The sequence below is a fragment of the Acinonyx jubatus genome, chromosome B2 (genome assembly GCF_027475565.1).
Source record: "Acinonyx jubatus isolate Ajub_Pintada_27869175 chromosome B2, VMU_Ajub_asm_v1.0, whole genome shotgun sequence".
Taxonomy (NCBI): Eukaryota; Metazoa; Chordata; class Mammalia; order Carnivora; family Felidae; genus Acinonyx; species Acinonyx jubatus.
This window is the reverse complement of record NC_069385.1, coordinates 84537757-84555029: the sequence shown is the minus strand read 5'-3', so window position 1 is coordinate 84555029 and position 17273 is coordinate 84537757. Positions and strand designations below refer to the sequence as shown.

General features: G+C 39.6%; 1 pseudogene; it reads left to right on the top strand.

Moving 5' to 3' along the window:
• Positions 1 to 211: 211 nt before the first annotated feature.
• On the top strand, positions 212 to 1283 carry LOC106980210 (cancer-related nucleoside-triphosphatase-like; annotated as a pseudogene).
• Positions 1284 to 17273: the final 15990 nt, after the last annotated feature.

Sequence of the window (17273 nt, the reverse complement as noted above, 5' to 3'; positions counted from 1 at the left end):
CTGACAGCCTATTTCTCAGGTTTAATGTCTTTTTTTTTTTTTTTTAATCTCTTTACTGGACTGTAATGTGGCTTTAAATGTAAAATTAGATATGTCTGCCATTCTCCCTGGAACCTCCAGCTTGGGGACATTTTTCTTTTTCCTAAAGTATGTCCTTTAAAAGTTCCATTCAGGGACCCTGACCACAGCCCTGACCCCGACCCACCTAGGTATGGCCCTGCACATATTCCTCACGGGGCCCCCAGGAGTTGGAAAAACAGCGTTGGTCCAGAAACCCAGTAAGATTTTAAAATCCTCTGGTGTGCCTGTCAATGGATTTACGCAAAAGTCAGACAGGGAGGAAATAGGATTCAACGTTGTCACATCATCCTGCAGATGATCCTAGACCTGAAGTTTGGTCTAGAATTGGGTCAGAGCCTCTGCCTGGAAAACGCCAGTGCGGAGCTCGGCAGTACATGGTGTATCTGACTCCTTCGGAGCAGTCGCCACTTCGGTCTTGAGGAACGCGGGTCCCAGCAGAGGCCCAGGGCAGAGGGTGTGTGTCATGGATGAAACTGGGAAAGTAGAGCTGCTCAGTAAGCCTTTCGTCCAGGCTGTTCGTCAGACGTTGTCCACCCCAGGAGTGTGTAGTTCTGGGCACAATCCCACAACTAAAGGAAAGCCGCTGGCCTTTGTGGAAGAGCTGAGAAACAGGTACGATGTTGGGGTGTTCAGCGTCACCAAGGAAAACAGAAACCACCTTTCACCAGATACTGTGACGTGTGTGCAGAGTGGCAGGAAGTGAAGACGGTTTGCGGCCCTGCCTTGTGCACTTGAAGAGATGTGCGGGTTCACGCGTAACCTCATCAGTGCCTCGCCAGTCAAAGATGTAGGTGTTGGGGCTTAGGAAGCCTTGTGGGCTTTTCCAGAGAAAGCCTGACAGCTGTCCTCCATAAAATGTTTAAAAGATCACTTGGCCTTAATACTCGATTGACGCTCCAAGATTAACACTCTACTGTGGCTTATTTATGCTGAGGGGTTTGTTTATTTCCTCTTGCAGTTGTGCATATGATTTTGGTAAGTTATGAAATGAGAAATGACTTTCAGAGTATTAGATGGAACTCACCGCCATTGAAGTTTATAAACGTGTTCTGGGGAAGGAAGAGAAGAGTGGTCCCCACCTAATTCGTCTTGCATGTCATGAAAATTAAATACCTCCAGGTGCAGCTGCAGCTTAAAAGGATACCAGTTAGTTGGTTTTTAAAAATAGTTCAGAAAAAAAGCCGGTTTAGGTCCTCCCCACCCATCTCATTGTGTATTTGTTTGCTTATTGCTTAATAAAAATAAATGTGGTGGTTGTAAATAAATAAATATTCCATTCATGAGGGTAAACTCTTATTTTCCTCCCAGCAAAGACCTTCATTCCACCTGTGTTCTTAAAAGGAGAGTTTTGCTAGATAAACAGTCTTCAGTTGACTATTATTCTCTCTCAGCCCTTTAAAGTTCTTACAGGGTCTGGCTGCCATTACTAATTAAGATTTCTGCCTGGTCTAGGGTCACCTGGGTGACTCAGTCAGTTAAGCCTTCAACTCTTGGTTTCGGCTCAGGTCATGATCTTGAATTTCACAGGTTGGAGCCCACATGGGACTCTGCACTGAGAGTGCAGAGCCTGCTTTGGATTCTCTCTCTCCCTCTCTCTCTCTGTGCCACGCATCCCCTCACCCCCTCACGCTCTCTCCCTCTCAAAATCAACAAATTTATAAAAAAAGAAAAAGATTTCTGCCTCATCTAATTGTTTTTCTCCTGAAAAGGCTTTATTATGCACAGAGGCAGGAAAGGACTCAGGACTCAGTCCTTGGCAGCCGCTTTCCTCATGGCAGCCAGGACAGTACTCAGCTCCCCTCTCTTCCTCTTGGCAGATGTGTGTCTCCACCTTTTTCTTGAACCTCTGGGCCTGCTTCCCCTTAGCTCCATGGTGAGCCAATTGTATGTAGCAAAGCTGCACACCTCCCAGATCGTGTCCCAAGTACTTGATGTGTTTGGTGAGGCCCCCAAGGCAGTGGTAGCTGTCCTCAGCTAGCTTCATGTTTCAGTCACTGTGTCCCTTATTGAGGGTCACAGCAGCCATGGGGTAGCGCAGAGCCCTATGCTTCCTGGAAAGGTGGTCTAATTTTTTTTAATACCTGTGGTGCTTGTCAATATTTACCCCTCTTCATACTAGATTTTATCAGTATCTTTATTTCTTGGTAAGGCTTGCAAGAATTCTTCCTACTAATTTTTTTTAAATAAACTTAATTTTTTAGAATAGCTTTAGATTTACAGAAAAATCTTGAAAATAATACAAAGAATACCCATTTACCCCACACCCAGTTTCCCCTATTAACATCTTATATTAATATGATACATTTATTGTAATTGTTGAAAACAAGACAACAGGCCCAAAATGGAGTTGCTTATGCTAAGCACCACATCACGAAACCCATCAAACTGAAACTAAATTTAATTACACTTTCAGCTCTCCCAGAAATGGAGTCTTAAATCAATTAGTCAGGAATCGCCTGGTCAGCACTAGTTAAATAATGATAGACACCTGTCATCCCCTAAAGGCTTAACTTTGTAATAACCAACTTGTTTTTTTGCCTAGTATAACTTCCTTGTTCCTCTTCCCTTTTGCCTATAAAAGTCTTTCATTTTGTACAGCTCCTTAGAGCTCCTTTTTATCTGCTAGATTGGATACTGCCTTATTCGAATCAATTTTTACTTAAATAACTATTAAAATTTTAATACGCTTTTTATTTTTTAACACAATTGATGAACCAATATTGATATACTATTATTAACTGAAGTCCATACCTCATTCTGATCACCTTAGTTTTTTATCTAATGTCCTTTATCTGTTCCAGGATCCCACATTACATTTAGTTATCATCTCACCTTAGGCTCCTCTTGGCTGTTAAAGCTTTTCATACTTTCCTTGCTTTAATTACCTTGACAATTTTGAGGAGTACTGGTCAGCTATCTTATTAGATGCCCCTTTATTGTAATTTGTCTCATTTTTTTCTCAAAATTAGATTGGAGTTGCGGGTTTGGGGGAAGACCACAGAGGTAGCCTCCCACTTCATCACATTATATCAAAAGTACATACTATGAAATGACTTCACTTTTGACGTTGACCTTGATCATCTAGCTGAGGTAGTCTTTGACAGGCTTCTCCACCAGAAAATCACACACACACCACTTCCCCTACTGTACCCTTGTAAAGAAGTCACCATGTGCAGTTCACAGCTAAAGACAAAGGAGGGGCCCCTGGTGGCTCAGTCAGTTGACTGTCCAACTCCTGATTTCGGCTCAGGTTATGATCTCACGGTTGTGGGTTCAAGCCCCACATCAGGATCTGCACTGACAGCACTGTCTCCCTCTCTCTCTGCCCCTCCCCTGCTCACTCTCTCTCTCTCTCTCTTTCCCTCTCTCTCAAAACAAATAAATAAACATTAAAAAAAAAAAACAGAGCAAGAGGTTAGGCTCGACTTCCTCAAGGGCATAGTATCTATATAAACTATTTGGAATTCTGCATACATTAGTCTATTCTTCCTCATTTATTTATTCAATCATTTATTTGCATCAGTATGGATTCACATCTTACTATCTTTTTTAAAAACCAGCTTTTGGGGGTGCCTGGGTGGCTCAGTCAGTTAAGCGGCCAACTTCGGCTCAGGTCATGATCTCGCAGTCCGTGAGTTCAAGCCCTGCGTCGGGCTCTGTGCTGACAGCTCAGAGCCTGGAGCCTGTTTCAGATTCTGTGTCTCCCTCTCTCTGACCCTCCCCCGTTTATGCTCTGTCTCTCTCTGTCTCAAAAATAAATGTTAAAAAAAAAAAATTATAAACCAGCTTTTGGTTTTGTTATTCCTATTTTGTGTTTCATACTCCTTTGGTTTCTGCCTTAACCTTTTTTTTTTTTTTTTGCTTTGTTTCCTTAAGATTATTTTTTCTCATTTTTAGAGTTGAATGTTTACCTCATTTGTTTTCATTCTTTCTGATAGTACCTTCTTACTGCAGTACAAGGAGGGATCCGCAACTTTCCCCCCCACCCCACTTCCATCCACTCAAGGATCCCTCTCTAGAGCTTTGGAATCACTGCCCGATGGCAGCAGCCTCTTCTGCCAGGCTTAGATATCAGACTTTAGGTCTGCTCTTTGCTGCCCTTTGTCTTGGGATACCAGCCTCCTCCACCACTGGAACCTTCCTATCAAAGACTGCCTATGAAGGAACTGCAGCTGCATTGTAAATATCCCACTCTGTAAATTTCCACAGGTTCATTTCGCCATAGAAAGACAACTGGTTACTTGTTATACATCTTCTTTTAAAGTCTTAGCAAGAATCCACAAGCCCTGACAAAGGCTGTACATTGACCCTAATAGTTTGGCCTCCATGCCCATTTGTGTGCTTATTACAATTGCTTCCTATTATTACTCTATCATTATTTTTTAAAGAATTATGACATTTCCAAATTTGGTCAATTCCTAGTTCCCAGACCTGATCCCAAAGTTAGCCACAAGATGGAATGCAATCTTATCTTAATTATATTCCTGTCTAGTTGTTTAAAGGTAATGAAAGGCCATTTGCCTCAGAGATTTTAGGCTGCTTCCAAAGTAGGCCAATCTTTTTTTTAATTTCCTGTTAATAACCATACTTAGAGAAAGGGCAAAGAGAAAAACTATTAAGCTCATCTATCTATATGATTCAACAAAACCTTCTACTCAAGAAGGCAAGACTTACAACCCATTTAAGTAGCCAGGGAGAGTTCTGTACCTACTCCCAGACTTATCCTGCAGCCAGATAATACCAGAAAGATCCTGTTCCTTGCTTATTTAGTTTAGTTTTGCCTTTTGCTTTGCTGTGGTTTGTTTGTTTTAAGCAGTGAAGGAAAAACTTGGAACGCTGACAGAAATATATCAAAGGAGATATCCAAAATAGTCCCTTATATCATTTACATAAGATGATATTGGTAATAATCAGATATTACCCACATTAACTTCTTACTCTCTGGTCTTGAGTATTTCTTTCCTTGAACTATGTAAAAATTCAGAACTATGAAGAACTATGAACTTCTTCCTTCATTTATAGCTGAAACCACAGTGTCACTCACAAAATCAACTTTTCATTTATCAGTTAAGGTACCAAGAGTTCTGCCTCATCTATTCTCTAAAGAAATATTACAAAGATTTGCATGCAGACCTTTTCATGACAAAAAGCAGTATATAAATATTTTGAAGAACTATATGGTGCTTTCACCTTCCCACTTTCCTCCTCCTGCTTGATAAAACTTGTCAAATCTCTCATGACATAAATCTTGCTTTCCTAGGTTCAATCAATGGCATTTTATCAAACCTGTCTTTGTCTATGATGAAGGAAAATACTTCAGACAGTGTGCTGAACTCTGAATTGTGTCAACCCAATCATCCTTCAAGAAAGAACCCAAGGCACCTGGGTGGCACAGTTTGTTAAGCATCCAACTATTGATTTTGGTTCAGGTCATGATCTCACAGTTGGTGAGTTTGAGCCCCACATCGGGCTCTGTGCTGATGGCTCGGGGCCTACTTGGGATTCTGTCGGTCCTTCTCTCTGTGCCCCGCCCACCCTCCCCTTGTTTTTTATTTTATTTCTCTCTCTCTCTCTCGAAATAAACTTTTTTTTTTTTTAAAGAAAGAACCCAAGCTAAAGAGTTTGAAGCAGAAATCCCTCAGCTGTCAGAAATATGGGCCCTGCCTCCACTGAAGAAAGCTGCCTCACTAAGAAATGTCTTCCCAAGACATCCCACTATAACTACAAAGGGTCCTCTTTGTTCTGCAGAGGCCTGGATAGCTGGCTGATGCCATCATTTGGCCGGCATAAGCCCAACTTCTCTCTCTGCCGAGTCCTGCTTCCTTCCCCACCCCTCCACAGGTGTTGATCCCAAGAGTGCTCCCTAATGAACATCCTACACAATGCTACCATCTCAAAATCTCCTTCCTAGGAAAGTTAACTTACGTTCATTACATCACGAGTGGTGGGGTACCTGGGTAGCTCGGTTGGTTAAGCATCTAACTCTCAATTTTGGTTCAGGTCATGATCTCATGCTTCGTAGGTTTGAACCCCACATTGGGCTCTGTGCTGATAGTGTGGAGCCTGCTTGGGATCCTCTCTCTCCCTCTCTTTGCCCCTCCTCTGCTTGTGCTTTCTCTCTCTCAAAATAAATAAACTTAAAAAAAAAAAAAGTGGTAAAAGAAAGGGGGTGGGCAATAGGACGGGGTTTGGGAGCTAGATCACTACTGCTTGACTAGTAATGATCCAACCATCATTAGTGGTTAGTGGAGCACAGATAGCCTCTGGCATAAGGCCATGATCCAATTGTTAGAGTTTCATCACTACTCAATTTGAATAGTGTACAATATCAAGGAAATATGATGACAGTAGAATTAGGTGGCTACTAAGCTTAATTAATGCTCTAATCTAAAATAGTGATTCTCTGGGGGACCTGGGTGGTTCAGTCGGTTAGGCGTCTGACTCTTGATTGTGGCTCAGGTCATGACCTCACAGTTGGTGAGATTGAGTCCTACATCAGACTCTGCACTGACAGCACAGAACCTGCTTGGGATTCTCTGTCTCCCTCCCTCTGTGCCCCTCCCCTGCACACGTGCACACACATGCACACACATTCTCTCTCTTAAAATAAATAAGCTTTACAAAATAAAATAAAATAGTAATTCTCAACTTATTGGTTTTTTTAAATTTATTTATTTTGAGAGAGAGAGTGTGTGGTGGTAGGGGCAGAGAGAAGGAGAGCAAGAATCCAAAGCAGGCTCCATGCTGTCAGCACAAAGCCCAGAGCAGGGCTCTATCTCATGAAATGTGAACTCATGACCTGAGCCAAAATCAAGAGTTGGGCACTAAACCAACTGAGCCACCCAGGTGGCTGAACTTTAGAATGCATTAGAATCACCTAAAGGGCTTGTGAAATGACAGATTGCTACACTCTGCCTCCAGAGTTTCTGATTCAGAAGGCAGTGAATTCTGAGAATCTGCATTTCTAACAAGTTCACAGATGAAGCTAGTGCTACTTATTGGGGACCACACTTGGCGAACCACTGCTTGAGAAAAATTCAGTGCAAGGCTGAATGCAATTAGCACAATTGAGAGTCAAGTCATTGCTAGTAAAAAGGTTCCCATCTACAGCAGGAAAGCAGAAAAAGCTGAGGCCCAGGCCTTAATCAAAAGAGAGTATGACTAATTTGGATGTAAATTTTTAAAAAAAATTTTTTTAATTAAAAAAAAAAAAAAAGATGGTATGGGGCGCCTGGTGGCTCAGTGAGTTGAGCGTCCAACTTCGGCTCAAGTCACGATCTCACGGTCTGTGAGTTCGAGCCCCACGTCGGGCTCTGTGCTGACAGCTTGGAGCCTGGACCCTGCTTTGGATTCTGTGTCTCCCTCTCTCTCTGCCCCTCTCCTGCTCATGCTCTGTCTCTCTCTCTGTGTGTGTCAAAAATAAATAAACATTTAAAAAAAATTAAAAAAAAAAAAGAGTAGCTAAGGGGCATGCCTGGCTGGCTCAGTTGGTGGGACTTGAAACTCTTGGTCTCAGGATGGTGAATTCAAGCCCCACACGGAGTGTGGAGCTTACTTTAAAAAGAGAGAGAAAGAGTAGCTGAGTTCCAAAGTTGAACTTCCAACAAAGGAAGGACTACTTTGCCAAGGTTGGAAAAGAATGGGACCCTGATATATAGGATAAGACATCTGGATTGATGCCCCTGAAAATCTTTGAGTTTCCATATTCCTGTGAATCCTCTGAGGCTGCAAAATTGTCTTATCTGAAGAGAGCTACCTCACCCAAGGTCATACTCCCTTCCTAGGGCAGGCCACATTCAATAATTGATCAATGTAGGGATACAAAATCTTGGTCCTCTTACCCCAACTCAGGACAACTTAAGGCCTATTCCTGATCCAGAAATCCCCTGCTCCAGAGATCCAGATGAGGCCTTCCTTAGGCCTGCATCTTAACTCACTTAGCTGGAGTGGCTTCCTTTCCCTCCCCTCCACAGATGCTGATCCCTAATGAGCACCCTGCACATGGATAGGCTTAAAACACCTGCTTCCCAGGAACCCAAACTGCAACACACGGTGAGGCAAGACTGCCCAGGGTTCCTGACACTCTCACTGACAGCCACTCACAGCTTCAGATCTGCCAGAGATAACTAGTTACCAAGTCTCTGTCACACAGTTCAAGTCAAAAATGGGGGGAGTCAAAACTTGACATTGTCTGCTAGACTTTTTCACTCCTTACTTTATGGCAGGATGTAACAGAGTCAAAGTTTTACAAGCAGCCACTCTCCTTGTGTCCTGGCTCCTTCTAGAAAAGTAATAGAGACCAAATACTGGAGGGTAGATGATCCTAAGAACGCTGATGGGAACAAATTGCAGCTGCTGCTCTTGAGCCACTTTTTGTAATATAACTAGAAAAAATAATTTAGGTGTGAATTCATATTTCTTTTTTTCACTATATTTCTTATAGAATGAGGTATCATTAATCTTAAGACTTTACCACACTGACAAAACAGTCGGTGGAAAGAAAGGATAAGAGAAATGCATATTGATGACTTCTGTCCTGAGGAGGATTAGGCAAGGACATTGGCCAAGCATTAAAAAGAGAGAGAGAGAGAGAGAGAGGTGAAAACTAGTTATGAAGAGAATAGAGAGCACCAGATAAATCCAGGCAACTGGGAGTGCCATTTGAGATAGATGATCATGCAATATCACTCGGTAAGTCTGTCTATGGAAAATGACAAGCTAATTCTAAAAGTATTTAGAAATACAAAGGATTAAGAAGATCAGGACTCGCCTGTAGGGGAAAAATAAGAAGGTAGAGCTTTTTTTTTACTTATTAAAGTTTATTTATTTACTTTGAGAGAGAGAGCGAGTGCATAGTGGGAGAGGAGAGGGGCAGAGAGAGACTCCCGAGCAGATTCCACAATGCCAGTGCAGCACCCCAGGCAGGCTCCATCCCAGCAATCAGGAGATCACGACTTGAGCCGAAATCAAGAGTTGGACACTTAACCAACTGAGCCACCCAGGCACCCCAAGGTAGAACTTTTCTACTGCATATTTAGACCCTTTTAGATATATATTTTTTTCCTTTTAGACATTTTTTAAATTGCAACAATTAAGACAGTGTAGTTTTGGTGTGAGAATAGACAAATACACCGATGAAAAAAGCAAGAAACCCTAAAATAGACTCATGAACATATGGAGACTTGATTTATAGCAGAAAAGGCACTTCAGAGAAGTGGGGGAAGGGTAGTCTTTTCATAAATGGTGGTAGGGCAGCTGAATACATATCATTTAAAAAGGAAGTTAAAAGGGGTGCCTGACTGGCTCAGTCAGAAGAGCATGTGACTCTTGATCTCAGGGTTGTGAGTTTGAGCCCCTTGAGGGATGTAGAAATTACTTAAATAAATAAAACTTTAAAAAATAAATAAGTAAAAAGGAAATAAAAGGAAGAAATGTGATCCTACTTCAAACTATACACAAAAAACAATGGGGAGGAGGGGGAAGAGAAGTGGTTGTGATGTAAAAAGCACAACATGAGGGATCCTTATGGTATCAGAACTGTCCAGAACCTGGACTGTGGTGCTGAATACACAAACCTATAGGTCAGAAAAATTGTTTAAACCTGAATTCACACACATATACACACAAACACAAACAAATACAAATAAAACCAGGGAATAGGTCTGTATCAATATCCTGGTTGTGATATTTTACTATAATTTTTCAAAATATTTCTATTATGGGAAATTGGTAAAGTGCACAAAGAATCTTTCTATGTTACTTCTTGCAACTGCATGTGAATCTACAATTATCTCAATAAATTTTTCAATTAAAAAATAAATTATAGATAAAGTGTAGATTAAATGCAAAAGGCAAAACAACAAACTTTCTAGAAGACAAATAGGGCCTTATGACCTCGAGGACAGGAAAAATTTATTAAACGGGACACAAAAGCACCAACCATAAGGAAAAAAAATTGATAAGCTGAAGGGCATTAAATTTTTAAAATATCTTCAAATGATACCATTAAAAAGGTGAAAAGGCAAACCATAGAACAGAGGAAATATTTACAACACATGTGATGAACAAAGGGCTCATATCCAAGATATATACAGAGCTCCAACAAATCAGTAAGAAAAATACAGACAACGTAATCAAAAAGTGGGGAAGAGACAAACAGGCACTTCACAACAGAATAAAACTATGAAAGGTGTTCAATTTTATTCAGGAAACTATGAAATAAAACAACTGTGAGACCCCATTAGTTTTCCATAGGAATAGTTAAATTTAAGATTGAAAATACTAAGTATTGGCAAAGATGAACAACATGAACTCTCATATACTATGTTAGGAAAAGTGTAAATGACAACTTTAGAGGGGCACCTGGGTGGCTCAGTCAGTTAAGCATTCCCCTCTCAGTTTCAGCTGAGGTAATGATCTCACAGTTTCATGAGTTCGAGCCCCACATCGGCTCTGCCCTGACAGTGCAGAACCTACTTGGGATTCTCTCTCTCTGTGCCCCTTCCCTACTCACGCTGTCTCTGTCTCTCTCAAAATAAAGAAATAAACTTTAAAAAAATGACAAGTTCAGGAAATACTTTGGCATCATCTTTTAAGTTTCAGAAAACACACTACAACTCGGCAATTCTACTCCTAGGTATACCCAAATGGTATAAGCCCCTAGCTAGGTATGTATCTCTACCCCCAAGAGATTTGCATTTGTATGTACACTGGGAGACTGTTACAGACTGAACTATGTCCCTCCCCAAAATTCATATGGTAAGGCCTTATACCCCATGGTGATTATCTAGAGTAGGACCTAATTAAGGTTACATGAGGTCATAAGATCTGCTAGGACTGATACCCTCATAAGAAAAGAAAGACACCAAAGCTCTAGCTCATGCACTCACTCTTTCTCTCTCTGCACACTCAGAAGAAAGACCATGTGGGATACAATGAGTAGGCAGCCATCGGCAAGCCGAGGCCTCACCAGAAACCAACCCTTGGATCTTGGGCTTCTAGCCTCCAGAACTGTGAGAAAATGAATTTCTGTTGATAAGCCTTCAGTCTGGTATTTTGTTCTGGCAGCCTTAGCTGACAAATAAGAAACATACGAGAATGTTTATTGTAGCACTCATTATAATAGCCCCAAACTGAAAACAACCCCCAAACCCATTAATGTTAGAATGGATAAATGAATTGTGGTATATTTATATAATGGAATATTATCCAACAAGGAAAATAAATGAAACAGCTATAGGCAACAAAATGGAGAAATCTTACCCTGAATAAATAAAGCTAGTCATGAAAGGAAACAATATGCATTCTTTTACTTTTACTTTAACATCCATTAAAAAAGAAAACTTAAGTATAATGTTTAGGAATGAATGCTTAGGTGATATATAATTACAAAGACAAGGAAATGATTACCATACAAGAACTTTTGTTAAGGAGGGGAGGGACTGGGAAAGGCACAAGAGGGACTTCTAAGGTGCTTGTTGACAATAGTCTATTTTTTTTTAACTTAGATGATAAACACATGGGTGGTCACATTGTGATAATTCATTGACCTGTACATTTATTTGTGTTTTGCACACTTTCCTACTCATATACAGTAAAACCTTGGATTGCGAGTAACGTGTTCTGCAAGTGTTCCACAAGACGAGCAAACATTTCTAACAAATTTTAACTTGATAAACATGTGACGTCTTGCAATATGAGTAGTACCTTATACCAAATGTCACATGATCACAACTGAGCGAATGGCTCTTGAAACTCACTTTGATATACAAATGCTTTGGATTATAAGCATGTTTCTGGAATGAATTATGCTTGCAAACCAAGATTTTACTATATTTCACAATAGAAAAATTTTAAATATTTCCGGGAATGACAAAATATATAAAAAAAAAATTTCCTAGGAATTCACACTACAAATGCTCTCTCATATATGATGCTTATCATAGCAGAAGGCTAAAATTAACTAAATGTCCATCAACTAAGACCAGCAAAATAAGTCATCTTATTTTAATGTCATAATACAACATCTATATGCTTAATTATTATTTAGCATTTTTTTTCTTCTTTTTTTTATTTTAGAGAGAGAGCATGCACAAGTGGGGGAAAGGGGCAGAGGGAGAGAAAGAGAATCTTAAGCAGGCTCCAAGCTCAGTGCAAAGCCCTATGCAGGGCTCAATCCCACGATGCTGGGATCATGACCTGAGCTGAAATCAAGAGCTGGACACTCAACCAACTGAATCATCCAAGTGCCCCTGTTTAACATTTTTAAATGGTTTATTTCTATATGTACTAATATGGAAAAATCCCCAAGATAAAATTATGTTTAAAATATACAGATGAACATATGAAATCTGTTGCCACATATTAAAATATATGTGCATATATAAAATATGCATGTACAAACATATATTTATTTGGACATTTTAGCATCTTGTGGTGCCAAAAAGTAAGGGAGTACTAAAACAAAGGATGCATACATATTGAAACAACACACCGTAGAAGCCAACCTGGACAAACTTCCAACCCAAAAGAAAGAGCCAAAGTTGGGTCAACTTGAGCAACAAAAATAATGATAGTATTGAATTATACCCCAAATAATTTTTTTCCCATGCCGCCTCCCCTCCCAAAGAAATTATTTTAATCCACAGTGCATACTAATATAAATGAATTAATTGGAGAGAAACAACTGTTAAGAAAGATTCCAATTAATAAATGTAAATGAAATGAGAGAAGTAAGAAATCACTACAACAGCACAGTAATCATTGCCTCTGACAAGACTTACCAATAGATGCTAAAATTAGTAAGTTTAATTAGAAGGTTTAATGAGAAACAAGATATTTATATAGTCTCAGTGTATCTCCCCCCAAATATTTAGCAATCACAAATGGAAAAATAGTAAGTTTACAGTACAGAATCTAGGCAAGTGATTTTTTAGCCAAGTGATCAAGGTTAACATCAGAGTAGCACATACTGACACCATATATCCCCTGATATGATGTAATGAGAAAAAAACATGATCGCATCATCTCTGTGGCATCCTTCCCAATAATGCCCAGCCAGCTAATCATTAAAAAACATACAAATCCAAACCGAGGACACTTTACAAAATAAGTGACTGGTATTTATCCAAATACCATGTCAAGGTCATGAAAGACAAGGGAAGACTGTGGAACTGTCAAAGATGAGAAGAAACAAAGGAGACAAGACAACTAAATATGATGTGGGATCCTAAATTGGATCCTCAAACAGAAAAACTACATTAGGAGAGGCGCCTGGCTGACTCAGTCAGTAGAACATGCGACTTTCGATCTCAATCTCGGGGATGTAAATTCAAGCCCCATGCTGGGTGTAGAGATTACTTAAAAATTAAAAGCCTTTAGGGTGCCTGAGTGGCTCAGACAGTTGAGCCACTGACTTCGGTACAGGCCATGATCTCGTGGTTCGTGGGTTTAAGCCCCGAGTTGGACTCACCGCTGTGGGCGTGGAGCCGCCTTTGGATCGTCTTTCCCCCTCTCTCTCTCTGCCCCTTCCCTACTCACCCTCTCTCTCTCTCTCTCTCTCTCAAAAATAAACACTTTTTTAAATCTTTAAAAAATTTTTTAAAGATTTAAGGGAAAAAACTGCATCAGTGGAACAACTGTTGCAATCCAAATGATTTCTTAGTTTTGAAAAATGTTCTGTGATATAAAATGTTTACTTAAGTAGAAGTTCAGTGAAGGATATACTGGAACTCTGTAGTATTTTTGCAATTATTTTGTAAGTTTAAAATTAGCTAAAAATTTTAAATAAAAGTATAGATCAATGTATGAAATATCCTGCCACACATTAAAATACATCTGTATATGTACATATAAAATATGCATATATAGACAGACATAATATCTCTTGAGGGGCAATAAATGAGAGGCTTACCTTTCTCTACATACCCTTTTGTATCTTCTGAATCTGCATGTACATGCATTACATATTTTTGAAACTAAATTGTTTTTAAGCAAACTCTACACCCAACAAACTCACCACTCCAAGACCAAGAGTAACATGTTCTACCAACTGAGCCAGCCAGGCACTCCTTGGAACTAAAATTTTAAGTAAAATGAGACTTAACGAGTGGTTGCTACACTTGACTATAAAATGGCACTTAGCCTAGAAGCACCTGGGTGGCTCAGTCAGTTGAGCATACAGCTCTTAATCTCAGATCAGGTTTTGATCTCAGGTTGATGAGTTCAAGCCCTGCATTGGGATCCATGCTGGGCATAGAGCCTTCTTTAAAAAAAAAAAAAAAAAAAAAAAAAAAAGGCACTCAGCTTAATGATGAGTTCAGTTTTCACAGAACTACCCTATGAAACAAGGTCCAGTTTCCTTCCAGAATCCATCAGCTACCAATATGTCTGATCTGAGAGGGTTTTACTTTCCTTTTGGGATCTTAAAAATTTACTGAAATCCAAAGAAAGCATAAACTTATTTCTGGGTAATATTATTGCAACTCTGGGAATATATCATAAATATCATTATATATATAATAATATATATATAATGATGCATTCCTAGAGTTACATATATATAATATATATTATATATATAATATATATAAGACATATATATTATATATAACATATATATAATATATAACATATATATTTTATATATATTATATATATAAATATTATACATATAAAACTTGTGCTCCACTCAGGTATTAAAATAAGTACAGAGATAATGAAGAAACTAAAGTCTTGATACTAGCATTTCTCTAACTAGTTTTAATGAAACTGTTATAATCTATTTTGTACTCACTGTAATAGAAGAGCAAGACAACATAAAAGCCTAGATTCCAATTCTAACTCTGCCACTCACAGGCTGTGTGACCATGGCCAAGTGGCTTCGTTTCTCTGTGTCTAAGTTCCAAGGGAATGACCTAAGCACCCATCTTATGGGTTGTTTTGAATATTGAATAAGATCACACATCTAAAACAGAACATATCTAGCACTTAAACTTTCAAATGTTAGCCAATGTATTTTGAAAACCTTTTGGCTCCTTTTTAAAGCTTTTAGCATTTAAGAGAATCTAAAATATTAGATTTGTGACCTAATTACATTTTAGAAGTTTCATTAAAAATAATCATTTTAGGGGCGCCTGGGTGGCTTAGTCGGTTAAGCGTCCGACTTCGGCTCAGGTCATGATCTCACAGTCCGTGAGTTCAAGCCCCGCATCGGGCTCTGTGCTGACAGCTCAGAGCCTGGAGCCTGTTTCAGATTCTGTGTCTCCCTCTCTCTCTGACCCTCCCCTGTTCATGCTCTGTCTGTCTCTGTCTCAAAAATAAATAAACATTAAAAAAAATTTTAATAAAAAAATAATCATTTTAAAATTTAAGCAAATTACATTTATAAATACATATATTTTGGGTTATTATGAAGGAGTATATATGTATTTAGTTTTATTAGAGAAATGTCAATAGTCATAGAATAAGTAATCAGATATCAAACAGGTATATGTAAGAGTATCCTTTCTCTTTAGGCAGAATGACTCTCCACAAAGCCTCCTGAATCCTCACCCTTCTGGCTTCCTGTTATGTATGTTCCTCCACCTCACAGGACCTGGTCCCTCCACCACGGCTTTGGGCAATATCCCTCTTGCTTTCACAAGGGCTTGAAGGCCTCAATTATCCCCTTCTGCCTCCAGATTGTTAGCCTCTCCCTTCCATCGTGTCATCCCTACCCTGACCCAACATTCTGTCCTTTTCTACAGCAAATGACAAGCTCCTTCTCCATTGCCAGCTATTTCTTTGTTCCCCACCTCAACAAAAAACTATCCAGGTTTTACTATCCAGGAGCTTCATCAGTTCCACTTGTCAAAAAAGTCTACTAGACATACTTCATGTGCATCTCCATTTAAGTCCTTCAACTCATTCCAATCTAGTTTCTAAGAACCCCAGAGTGGCAACTGAACTGTTCTACAAAAGCTAGCAGAAAGCCCTGTGCACACAAACCAAGGAGCAGTTCTTTGCCCTCATCTGACTAGACTGCTAGGCAGTATTCTAAACAGACAACCCCCTCCTTTAAACTCTCCACTCTTACTGGCAGAGAACCAGGCAAGAAAGGATAGATTGATTCTACAGCAGGGGGGCATTGAGGAACTGCTCCGAAAAAAATTTCACACAGCCCCCAAAAGTGAGAAGCTGAAAACATATTTTGAAAAATTTTGTCTTTCCCCCATCATAATCTGGAAGAAACACTGATCAACACAAAGCCAGTGAAAATTATTTATTATAAAACCATTGAAATGGCTCTTAAAAGTTCGAGTTTGTACTATCAACAATAGCCAAAATATGGAAAGAGCCCAAATGTCCATCGATGGATGAATGGATAAGGAAGATGTGGTATATATATACAATGGAGTATTACTCGGCAATCAAAAAGAATGAAATCTTGCCATTTGTAACTACGTGGATAGAACTGGAGGGTATTATGCTAAGTAAAATTAGTCAATCAGAGAAAGACAAAAATCATATGACTTCACTCATATGAGGACTTTAAGAGACAAAACAGATGAACATAAGGGAAAGGAAACAAAAATAATATAAAAACAGGGAAAGGAACAAAACATAAGAGACTCTTAAATATGGAGAACAAACAGGGTTACTGGAGGGGTTGTGGAAGGGGGATGGGCTAAATGGGTAAGGGGCATTAAGGAATCTACTTCTGAAATCATTGTTGCACTATATATTAATTAACTTAGATGTAAAAAAAAAAATTCGAGTTTGCAAAAACTTGAACGTGACACAATTAAGAACAGATGCCCCCACACCCATCCTTATCCCCATCTTTCATGGCACAAAACAAAACTGGATGGAGCCTTGGCCTCCTATTGCCTGGCCAGCACTTCTTCTGCAAGCAATGTCATTCCTGTCCCGAGGTCAGCCACAAGCATGTTGTCTGGATAAGGGAGTAAGGGATTCCAGACAGGCCCCAGCCTTAAACTGAGCGTGGAGGTCCCCGCAGAATTTAGCAGCCATCTAAAAAGTGGCTAAAAAGAAAGCAGCTGGTCACGTGCATGTTTTGTGGTGATGACCCCAGAGCAATGGTTCTCCAACTTTGGCATGCATCAGAATCATCTGCAGTCTCGCTAAAACACAAGTTACTGAGCCCCACCTCCAAAATTTCTGATTCTGTGGATATGGGATGGGCGCCAGAG